This window comes from Suricata suricatta, chromosome 14 (genome assembly GCF_006229205.1).
Source record: "Suricata suricatta isolate VVHF042 chromosome 14, meerkat_22Aug2017_6uvM2_HiC, whole genome shotgun sequence".
Lineage (NCBI taxonomy): Eukaryota > Metazoa > Chordata > Mammalia > Carnivora > Herpestidae > Suricata > Suricata suricatta.
In genome coordinates, this window is record NC_043713.1 from 52,895,383 (window position 1) to 52,907,848 (window position 12,466).

The window sequence follows — 12,466 nt, forward strand, 5'->3', positions numbered from 1 at the left end:
GGAAACTCCTTTAGGCAAGACAACATCATTTTTTTCATTTCTCATATCAACTCATATTTTCTCTTATATTTTAGACTTTTATTACTCTACAGGCACTTGGATTACCAGTTTTGCTTTTTTTTTCTTTAAAAACAGAATAAAATCTCATTTTAAGACAATGTTAGTAAATTATAATTAAAAGCTTTTTTTTCCGCCGGTAGCTTTTAGGCAAATAATTATGACTATCAAAACTTCAAGACGTTTCCACACATTATTGATCTTTTTAATGTTTTATTTGTTTATTTTGAGGGGGCAGAGAGACAGGGAGAGAGAATCCCAAGCAGGCATTGTACTGTCAAAGCAGAGCTCAACATGGGGCTTGATCTCATGAACTGCACGATCATGACCTGAGCGAGATCCAGAGTTGGATGCTTCACAGATTTAGCCACCCAGGCACCCCTTAAGAGATGTTTAAATCATCTAAAAAATGTCCTTAGTTCTTTGGAGTGATGAACTACTATCATGGTCTCATACATAAAATTCAGCAGCAGCGTATTCGATAATGATTGCTCCAGGGCATCAGCATGATCACTGGAAAGAAATGATTCTCTTGTCAGATCCCAGAGAAGTGCAATAAGGGCATTTCCCTTCACCCTGAAAACAATAACAAAAAGAAAATAGAGGCCTTGGTGATGACAAATAATAGAGAAATAAAATAAAAAGGATTATTATGGGAAAAAGGAGAAATATTAAATAAAGAAGGCAACAACAACAAAAACAACAACATGTTTCCCATAATAGGACAGGGATCTTCCTTTTTGAGAGTGGACTTCGCCTACAGCCTCCCAACTACACTAAGCATACTAATGGAAGAGATGTCATTAAACCTAATTTTAAACTAGAGAGTTTGGGGTGTCAGGGTGGCTCAGTCAGTTAAGCATCTGACTTCTGCTCAGGTCATGCTCTCACGGTTTGTGGGTTCGAGCCCTGCATTGGGTTCTGTGCTGACAGCTCAGAGCCTGGAGCCTGTTTCAGATTCTATGTCTCCCTCTGTCTCTGCTCCTCCCCGGTCATGTTCTGTCTCTCTCTCTGTGTCTCAAAAATAAATAAACTATACAAAACAAATAAAGAATTTATAAGCATTGACTAAAGAAAATTATCAAAAATAGGAAACTTTAAGAAAATAATTTTATAGGAAAGCAGAGGATGTTTATTACTGATTCTTGACTTCTACATTTAAAACTATTAAGTACATGATACCAATGGCATTCTGAGATCTTATTAAGAGGCAGGCACTCTGCCTAAACTTGGACAGACAATGATGAATGAGTCAAGGTCCCTCACCTTATAAAGATGGCAGGATATAGGGACACAAACCAACCATGAAGTGAATGCAAGTCAGGGTGAGAAGTGAGACAATATGATAAGACACAGGAGGGGAACCAGACCAAGTGTTGAGACTTCAGAGCAGACTTTCTGGACAGTATCACATATGAGACTTGAAGGATGCATAAAACTTGGCTTAAAAAGTATAAGAATAGAAGAAATTTTCAAGTACAAAATTATAAAAGGTGACAAGAAATATGACATGCTCTTGGAACAGCAATCCTTACAAACTGAAACATTTTTTGAGGGGTTCCTGAGAGGCTCAGTCAGTAAAGCATCTGACTCTTGAGTCAGCTCAGGTCATGATGTCACAGTTTGTGAGTTCAATGCCAGCATGGGGCTCTGTGCTGACAGTGCTGAGCCAGCGTGGGATTCTCTCTCTCTCCCTCTCTCTTCCCCTTTCCTACTCATGTACTCTCCCTCTCTTTCTTTCTCAAAATAAATAAACTTTAAAAATGTGTTATGAATGACAAACCAGGGTAGGTAGGCATAGGCAAAGTCTCACCAGAAGTTCTGAATCAAGATAAATAAATGAAGAGAAACTACCTATGCTTTGGAAAGCAACTTCTTCCAAAACCAAGCAGTAAATTGGAATTAAATCCCTATTATGTTTATGTGGGAATATTTTTTAGCTGTTCTTTATAAGTCTATTCTCCCTCATGCTTTATGTTCTGTACCTAATTGTTAAAGTTTTGAGCAAGTTTTTTGGACTTACTATCTCCTTTATTTCACTTTTGCATCTATTATCATATTCTTATTGATATTTTTGTAAGTTACGTCATAATTTAAACACCTGCCTAAGTCTGGTCTTATAACCAGATAATGAAACATAGTAATTTTAGCACTCTTCTTTTGATAATTTCATATGGTTTTCAAAGTGAGGAAAACAACGTTTTTTGGTGTTATTTTTCTTTAAAAATACTCAACATAACTTTGTAAATCATGAAATTAAACAATACACTGAAAATATTTGTCATATGCAAGTATATAAAATCATATTAAAATCAAGAGAAGACACGAATCAAAACCACAATGACATATCACCTTCCATCTGTCAGAGTGGCTAAAATAAAAAAGACAAAAAATAACAAGTGTTGGCAAAGATGTGTAGAAAAAGGAACCTTTGTGTACTGTTGGTGGAAATGCAAATTAGTGCAATTACTGTGGAAAACAATATGGAGTTTCCTCAAAAAATTAAAAATAGAAATAACAAACAATTCAGTAATCCCACTACTGAGTATTTACCCAAAGACAATGAAAAGAATAAGTCAAAGAATATATATACACTCTATGTTTAACTGAAAATTTATTTATAATAGCCAAGATCACAAAGCACCCTAAGTGTCCATTGACAGACAAATGGATAAGGAAGATGTGGCATATACATACAATGGAATATTATACAGCCATTAAAAGGATGGCAAAATTTGTGACAACATGGGAAAACCTAGAAGTTGTTGGGCAAAGTGAAGTAAGTCAAACTGAGAAAGACAAATACCATATGATCTCAGTCGTATGTGAAATCTAAAAATCAAACAAATGAATAAGTCAAAAGCAGACCTATAAATATAGAGAACTGATGATTGCCAGATGTAAGGGAAGTTTGGGAGTGGGCAAAACAGGTGAAAAGGAGTAGAAGACATGGCTTCCAGTTATTGAATAAATAGGTCATGGAAGTAAAAGTAAAGCATAGAGAATTTAGTCAGTGATATTCTTAGCAATCAAGGGTGACAGATGGTGGCTACACTTGTGGTGAGCATCATGTATAGAGATGTTGACTCATTATTTTGTACCTGAAACTAATACAATATTGTATGTCAATTATATTTAAATTGTAAAAAAATAATTAAAAAATCAATAGAGGACATCTGGACACTATGGTTAGAGTATATAATAAAGTGAATGTCAAAGGATGAAGACAGATGAGGTGAGGGAGATATCATTAAAGCCCTTCCATATTCAATTAAATAACCTGGGAATAATACTGAAAGGGATAATTAATAGCTAAAAAATTCAATAAGGTTAATATCATGAGATTTTTACCTGGTGACTTTGGGGTTTGTGGGTTAGAAGTGAATGAGATTGAACACAGGAAAAACAGTGGGTTTTGATCATGATGATGGAAAAATGGTAAGGAGATATTGATGGGGAATGTCAGCAGAGATCAGAAATGTGGATACATTTGAAATATATTTAAATAGGGCATCAACAAAACTAGGTGATTGAATGTGGACTGTGAGACAAAAAAAAGAGTAAATGTTGGTATACAAGTTACTCGACTGAACAATTAAGTGTATAAATAACTCATATACTAAGAACAAAATCACAAGAAAGGAGCATAGTAGTTAAACATCTATAATACAGTAGGAGCTGTGTTGTGTTTGTTTTCCATGCATTATCTTAATCACTTTTCCCAATAACTCAAATAAGGAAAGTGAGTCTCAGAGAATGTATTTTAAAAATATGGCTAATATGAGGGGCACCTGGATAGCTCAGTCGGTTCAGTGTCCAAGTGTAGCTCAGGTCGTGATCTCATGTTCATGAGTTCAGGCCCTGCGTTGGGCTCTGTGCTGACAGCTCGGACCCTGGAGCCTGCTTCAGATTCTGTGGCTCCATCTCCCTCTCTCTCTCTGCCCCTCCCCTACTCGTGCTCTGTCTCTCTCAAAAATAAATACAAACATTTAAGAAAATATGACCAGTGTGACACAGCTGATAAATTGGGAAAGTGAGAGTCCAACTCAATTGGTCAGTCAAATTTTTTTTTTACTAGATTTATAGATGTTGAGTTTCAAGTCCCAGTACAATTCAAAATGGAAACATTAAAGGAGAAAATGAACTATTTTAATTTTTGAACATAGGAGAAAAGCTACGTACCTTATAAATGTGGAGTCATGGGAATGTATGCTTCTATCCACTGACAGTGAGAAGACATAGATTGTATAGATGTCACAAATTTGTGACAAAAAGGAGGATTTGCAAAGAAGACAGAGAAAAAACAGCCATGAAAAGGAATTAAAGAGGAAATATTAGTGTGTCACAGAAGGCAAAAAAAAATAGAAAATTTTCTAAAGGAAGTCTTCATCAGTGTCAAATGCTATATCAAGATCAAGTTAAATGACTCAATGGTGGCCACGGAATATAGCAATATGAAGATTGCTGGTAACATTGACAATAGTCTTCAGTTGAGTGCTGGAAGTAGAAGCCAGCTTAAATTGCTTTTCTTTGATGGAAGATAGGAAAATGAGAAAGTAGAGAGAGCCAATTGTTCAAGAAGTGTGACAGTGAGAAGGAGGAGAAATAGAAGGGTGTATTGGTGCTTGGAAGGGTATTTGCAATTATTAGAGAAACTTAAATATGTTTAAATGCTGTCATAAAGGAGCCACACATCCAGGCTTACTGTGGAGGGAATGCAAAAGGTCAGGCTTTGATTCATAGTATTTATTTCTCAGTAACAAGGTAATGTTCTCTGCCCATTTACCAATCCAAGTCATTAGGGAGATGCAATATGAACATGCTGATAACTGACATTTTGTGAAGACGTGAATATTTTGCATCTTCGTTTCTCCTGGGTAGCTCTGTCACTAAAGCTAAAAAGACTCAACTGTGAGCTATGTTAAACATAGAAAACATAAGTAGGGTCCTCTGTCGATACGAGCTTTGAGGCTCTTGCAGTGATGCTAAAGCGCTATGTTTGGCCATGGCTGATCATTATTCATCACCACTAAGATACGAAAGAACAGGACAGCAGAATGTCACAGAGAGTAGGCTAAGTGTTTGTCCACCTTTCTCTGGTAGTATCCACCGGCAATTCAGAGAATCATGAAATTAGTGGGAGTGCATTAGGACTCCTTTCAAGTTATAACACTACCCCTGAAATCTCAGCGGTGGGCAGTGACAGTGCAGGATAGGCATCCCCCAGTTTCCCAAGTTTGTGTTATGCCACTTTGCTTTCATGGAAGACCTACATTAGTACCTGCTTTTGCTAACTGAAAGAAAGCTGGAGAAGATTTAGGTTTTATGAAAAAAAGGGGGAAAGTGGAAGTAGTGTTGAGCATCTGCTTTACGGCAGGCCGTTACAGAGGGGCTGTGCACCTCGAGCTGACAAAGCGGCGCTGCCAAGCTCCTTGCCTGAGGGCTCCGCTCAGCCTCTCAGCATACAGCTACCATAGCCTTGAACCGAGTCTGTGAGCAACTGCAAGGCAGCTTTATCTTGATTTATGTTATGCATCCATCAGCAAAATGTGCCCTTAGGGAACAGAAAAGCCTAGGAGGGGTTATTCTTTGGGCGTGAGAATGCTTAATATTTTTCCATGTAAATAAAAATTAATAGGAATCACTTCTTGGCTTTATGCACTTCAGCTTACAAGATTCCTTAGGAACCATCTAGTTTCAGATAGTGGGGGAAACCGATATTATTAGAGCAACTGGTGGAGTATCTATAGCAATTATTGCTTTCATGACCTACAAGAACTCAAAAATTTGAACCTATTCATAATCCTTTATTCTTCCAATAATCCCCAAACTAGAAGAAAGCTCATACATAGTGTTATTTTTCTGGCTTTAAATGTAAGACATGCTCATTATAGAGGCGTAAATGGTAAATAAACATTCAAGTAGAAAATTAAAATGTTAGGTGTTTATTCTACCCATATGTAAATACTATTTGCATTATGACTTTATTTCCTTTAGATTTCATTCTGAATATAAAATTTTCTTAGGTAATTCATAAAATGCATCAAAATTCTCTTTTTGTTCTTTTAAAAAGAACATTATCTTATTATTATTCTGTATTATAGCATTATTTAAAAACATGACTTTATTAGCAGTATAATATCCAGTAATATATGTATATAAAATAAAATATTCAAAAATACAAATTATTTAACCCTTGTACTATTCTTATAGCCAAGGGTACTATAAACAGTTCAGGGATCAAGATGTTTGTATCTAGTTTCTTGTTCTGTTTTCCCCACTTAGGAGCTATTAAATATGATATTATATTTGATAGAATAAGTTTTATCAAGACCTAATCATTTAAATCGCTGCCACTGATATATGAGACACCCTAAGTTGAATGGGTTCACTTTTATGTGGCAACTTAGGCATTTGGCTCCATATTTTGTTTTTATCTTTGCTTATTTGAATGAAAAATTTACATTTCCTTGTCAAAAATAAGCTTAAAAAATGGTGACCGTGCAATATAGTCTAGTGGTTAAGATCATGGGATATAGAATCAAATAGGTTCAGTTTAACTTTAGCAACTATGCCTATTAGAGATGTTCCTTTGGCCAGTAACTTAAGCTCAGCAAGCTTTTTCTATTATAAAAATTTCTAGTTATAATAGTACTAACTCATGTTTACTAAATGTGAAGCATTTCTCTAAGAGCTCTTTATATATTAATCCAGGTTATCTACAAACAACCCCAGGAGGGAAAAAAGGCATTACTAGTACTCCATTAACTATGCTGCTAACAGTTATACCATGCTGACCCACAACACTGTTGGAAGCCGTAAAATGAGATGGTGTATATGTGTAAAACACGCTATCACTGTACTGGACACAAAGAGAGCGTACAACAATTAATCGCCAAAACAAAGTTATTTTTCTTCTGCCTGTAAATTCACTATGTACTAGATTTGCTGTTCACTGGTATTTCTGAAATTTTATCAAAGTATATGTATTTTTTCTTAGTAATGTTACAAACCATTTGTTTCTCCATTGTTGCAAATGAGATGCCAAACTCTATTAAGCTTTAAAAAAAACCAAGTTTTCGATGCCCCTCAAAAAACATGAAGGATTAAATACAGGAGATTTAGGTGAAAGTAGAGTAAGGGCGCAGAGACAGCTTCCCTGTAACAGCAGTGCTTCTCTGCAGCATGGAGTGGGGAGCAGGAAATAGCTCTGAGCAGTGAGGCATGGTAAGAAAGGCAGACAACTTGCTGACTTTCTGCAATCAAATCTACACTTCGTCTTTGTTAAAAAATTTTAGACTGTTAAGCATACATATTCAAAGATAATAACAGGAGGTAAAGTTGCCTTTGACTTTGAATAATGATTTTGATTTGCATAAAGGGAAGGCGATAGAAAGGATAGTCTTGGGAATGAAGTAACAAGAGTAAAGTCAGAGCACTAGTAAGATGCCTGATCAGAGTTTAACAATGGATATTTGGGTGGTTAAGTGCCAGACAGATGGTAGGTACTGTGGGACAACAAGATCAACTTGATATAGTCCCCATCCTCAGGTTTAATATAGGGAAAAATAAATGTACCTACTGTATGTGTATGAGAGAGCACAAAAATTAAGGTTTAATGTTAATTAGGTTAAGGAGCAAGATGAAAGATTATTTGTATTTTGCAAAAAAGGCAGAATTAGGAAGGAATTCACAGGCTTTGTAAAAGTGACAAGTTGTGTCATCAACAGCAAATAGTAGTTTGTTATCTGAGCATAGGTCATAGGTACAGCATCAAGGCAGTGAATGCAAAAAATGAAGGTGAGGAATGGCATGAAGTGAGTATTAGTTTTTTATTGCCATGCAGAAAATACCATCCCAAACTTAGAGGCCTAAACACCACTCATTCATGATAACTCATAGTTTTGGTGGCAAAGAAATCTGGGGACAGTTTAGCTAGGTTCTCTGCTTCAGAGTCTCGAGCCTGCAATCCATTTGTCAGCAAGGAACATAGTTTGATCATAAGTTTGATTGGGCAAAGATTCACACCCAAACTCTCTTGGGTTTTTGGCAAAATTAATTCTGTTGTTGTTATAGAATTGAGAATACCAGTTACTGGCTAGCTGTTGGCTGAAGGTTGCCTTCACTTCCCAGAGCCCTATTCAGTTTTTTATTATGTGGGAGCCCCCAACATGAATGCTTACTGTATCAGGGCAGCAGGAGCACCTCCTCAGAGGGGAGTTTGTCAGTCCTCCTCACATAATTGCACATGATATAATCACATACCTATAATCTTGTGTATTTGAAGAAGACCTGTATTATGGCCAAAATACCTTATGTATGTAAGGTAGAATGACTTAGATTTAGATAAACTAGAGGTGTAGGTAGGAGACAAACCATAAAAAGCATAAAGAACTTGAACTTTATGTTTAAGTGATGGGGACCTATTGAAAGGTTTGAAAAATGCTGTTAACATATATTACTGTATAGTATGTATGCTGATATATGTATACTGATATAATATTAATATACTCATATCTATGTTTCATATAGCTTACTCCAGTTAGTACTAGAAGGATATATTTGAAAATAGAGAGATTAGCTGGAGAATTATTCAGCATAGACTCTAAGGATATGAGTCCCATTGCATAATAATATTAAGCTTGCTGACAATAAATGTAAATTGTCCACTTATGAAACAGCCAGTAGAACTTTTATGTTGGCTTCTAGTCTGAGATTGACTCTTTCCTTGGAGATACTTGTCTCATCCTCATACCGACACTTTGCTCTCGGTGGGTTAGCAGTACTCTTAAAGATATCTATCAAGTGACAAGTCTTACAAATTCCTTCACTGTAGTAGGAGAAAAATGGAAAATTTTAACTACTTACCTTAGAAATACAGGTATAAAATGCATTTCGTACCTGACATGATAAAAATGGCAACAATGGACATACAAAGAGTAGAAAGTAAACTTAAAAGACCACAGAAAGAAGAAATGATAGAATATAATGACAATATGGAAGTAAAGGATTTCATCTGAAAAATTTTAAAGGTGAAGCTTAACTTCAACTCAAACATTTTATGTTTCTATGATTCCATAATAAGAGGCTGGGGCCCGAAATAATTCATGGAATGTAAAAGAAAGATAAAGTCCAAATGAGAGCAAATGTAATGACAAGAGCCCTCTACTGACTCCTTTTCTTTTTCTTTCTGCCCAAAGTGTAAGAGGTCCCTCTCAAAACTGCAAATTACTGTATACAATGTATTACTGTAACTTCATAAATTAAGAGACATGGCCTTCAAAATAAAATTGTTTGCACTTCCAATAAAGGCAGACTAGCATCCTACTGACCAATCCTTCTGCTGAGAGCAACAATAATTGTTGAGAAAAAAAATATAAGTGTTAGCATTACAAAGCTAACATGGTAGCAAGTACTTAATGTATAAAGGTCCCAGAGAGAAGGGAAAAACCTACATTTTACCTAGACTTGAATCTGGCCATTTGCCAGTGAGAAGCTAAAAAGCTGAGCATTGATTCCAAATAATTAATAGCTTGTTATACAAAAGTTAACGTTTAAGATTAAGCAAGGAAAAGCTTTTCTCATAAGAACCCCCGAGAAACTGGCTATACTTTAGCAGGGGAGTGAATCACAGATAAATCTGGCTTCCACAAAGGCAAATGTATATCATGAACTTAACTCAGTCTCTGATTGTGTGAAAGTGATTTTCCCCTACTACTTTCTAGAAGTAAAAGCAAATCATTTCTAGAGGAAGATAACATTAGCCAGAGCCAAAAATTGTCTTTATAATTGTTGATACACAATGAGAAGCATCCAGTCAATACAACTATTCATGCACAGTGAGCCACATTCAACCAAACATCATCACACATAGCAGGGAATAAGATCAAATAATCCAAAAAGGGGAGGAAGGGAGAGAAGGAAAGAGAGAGAGAGAGAGAGAGAGAGAGAGAGAGAGAGAGAGATCGATCTACAGAAGATCCAGACCTTATAGTTATCAAAAACAGACTTAGTGTTATCAGTAATATAAATATCGCAAGTATAATTAGTATAAATTAGTATAATTAGTATAAATTAGTATGTGTAATTAGTATTTTCAAAAGTTAGATTGGGGATTTTAGAAGAGAACAAGAAGTCATAAAAAGGAACCAAGTGTAAGTTTTAGAATTCAAAATGCAAAAATTGGCCATAAAAATTCAACTATTGTATTCAGCAGCATATCAGATACAGTTGAAGAAGGAATTAGTAGAATTGAAAATATGCCAGAATAACATATCCAGAGTTTATATGAGAGTTGTGTAACACAATGCAAAGTCCTAATACGGGTGTAGTTGGATTCTACAAAACAAGGCACAGAAAGAATGGAAAAGAAGTAGATATTGAACTGACAACAGGTCAGCATTTCCCAAAACTTATAAAAGGCATCAAGTTACATATTAAAAAATTAAAATGTATCCCAAGCATGATAAAAATGAAGAAAATTCCACTATGTACAGAGTTACACTATTGAAAACCAAATACAAAGAAAAATCTTAAAAACAAGAGGTTAAAAACATTTTGCCTTCAAAGGAGCAAAAATTAGACCAATAACTGATTCATCAACTAAAAAAAAAATGAGACCCGAAAACCATGGAATTACCACTTCAAATGCTGAAATACAAAGAATACCTGCCAATTTAAAATTTAACATAGTAAAATCACCATTAAAAATGAAGAAAAAATAAAAATATTTTCAGACAAAGGAAAGCTACAAGAACGTATTACCTGCAGACCCACTATAAGGAAATATATATAAATTATTTTTTACGGTAGAAGGGAAATGACCCCAGATGGAAGTATGGTGATGTAAGAAGGAATAAATATCAATGGAAAGAGTCAGTATGTGGATAAACAAAAACAAACATGTTGACAAAAACGTGGAGAAATTAGAACACTTGTGCAGTGTTGGTGGGAACTTAAAATGGTATATCCATTTGCAAAACAGGGTGGAGTTTCCTCAAAAAAGTAAAATAGAGTGTCTACATGATCCAGGAATACCACTTCTGGTTACATATCCAGAGGAACTGAAATGAGAATCTTAAAGAGCTATATGTACACTCATGTTCATTGCAACATTATTCACAACAGCCAAGATACAGAAACAACCCAAATGTCCATAGAAAGATAAATGGATAAACAAAATGTGTTACATGCATAAGATGGAATATTATACAGTATTCAAACACAATGGAATCTTAACATTTGCAATAACATGGATGAACCTTAAAGATCTTGTCCTAAGTGAAGTAAGCCAGTCTAAGAAAGACAAATACTATATGATTCCACTTTCATGAGGTACCTATAAAATGCTTGAACAAACAGAGAATAAAATAGTCAGTAACCACTGACTACAACAAAAAAGGTTGATAATTTTTACTGATCTAAAATCAATATTGTTACACCGATATTTTCACTTTGATATAACTCATAAACTTGTATACATGTCACTTGGGCTTTTTCAGTGGGCAAATACATATTAATAAAAATGTTTTTAAAGGTTTACTTATTTATTTATTTTGAGAGAGAGAGAAAAAATATGCAGCAAAGAATCCTTTATCCAGCAAGCGTGTCATCCAGAATAGAAAGAGAAAGGTTTTCCCAAATAAATATGGAAAGAATTCATCACCACTAAACCAGTTCTACAAGAAATCCCAAGAGGAACTCTGTGAGAGAAATGTTGCAAGGAACACAGGTATCAGAGATACCACTACAAGCATGAACCCTACAGAGAACACAATAACTCTAAACCCTTATTTTTCCATAAGAATAATGAATATAAGTAGACTAAATGCTCCAGTCAAAAGCCATAGGGTAACAGAATGGATTAAAAAAACAAAACTCATATATTTGCTGTCTACCAGAGACTCATTTTAGAACTGAATATACCTTCAGACTGAAAGGGTGGAGATAGAGAAATATCTATCATGTGACTGAAAGTCGAAAGAAAGCCAGTGTAGCCATACTTATATTGAGGAAACTGGACTTTCAAGTAAAGGCAGTAACAAAAAATGAAGAAGGACATTATATAATAATTACAGGGTCTCTCCATCAGGAAAAGCTAACAATTTTAAACATCCATGAACTGAATTCGGGAGCACCCAAATACATAAAACAATCACAAGCAGAAACAATCTTATTGACAAGAATGTGTTAATTGCAGATTTTAATACTCCACTTACAGCAATGGATAGAGCAACCAGACAGAAATCACCAAAGAAACAATGGACCTGAATGACACATTGGAACAGATGGAATTGATAGATATATTTAGAACTCTGCATCCTGAAGCTAGGGAATTCACTTTCTTCTCAAGTGCGCATGGCACATTCTCCAAGATTGATCACATACTGGGTCATAAGGCAGCCCTCCA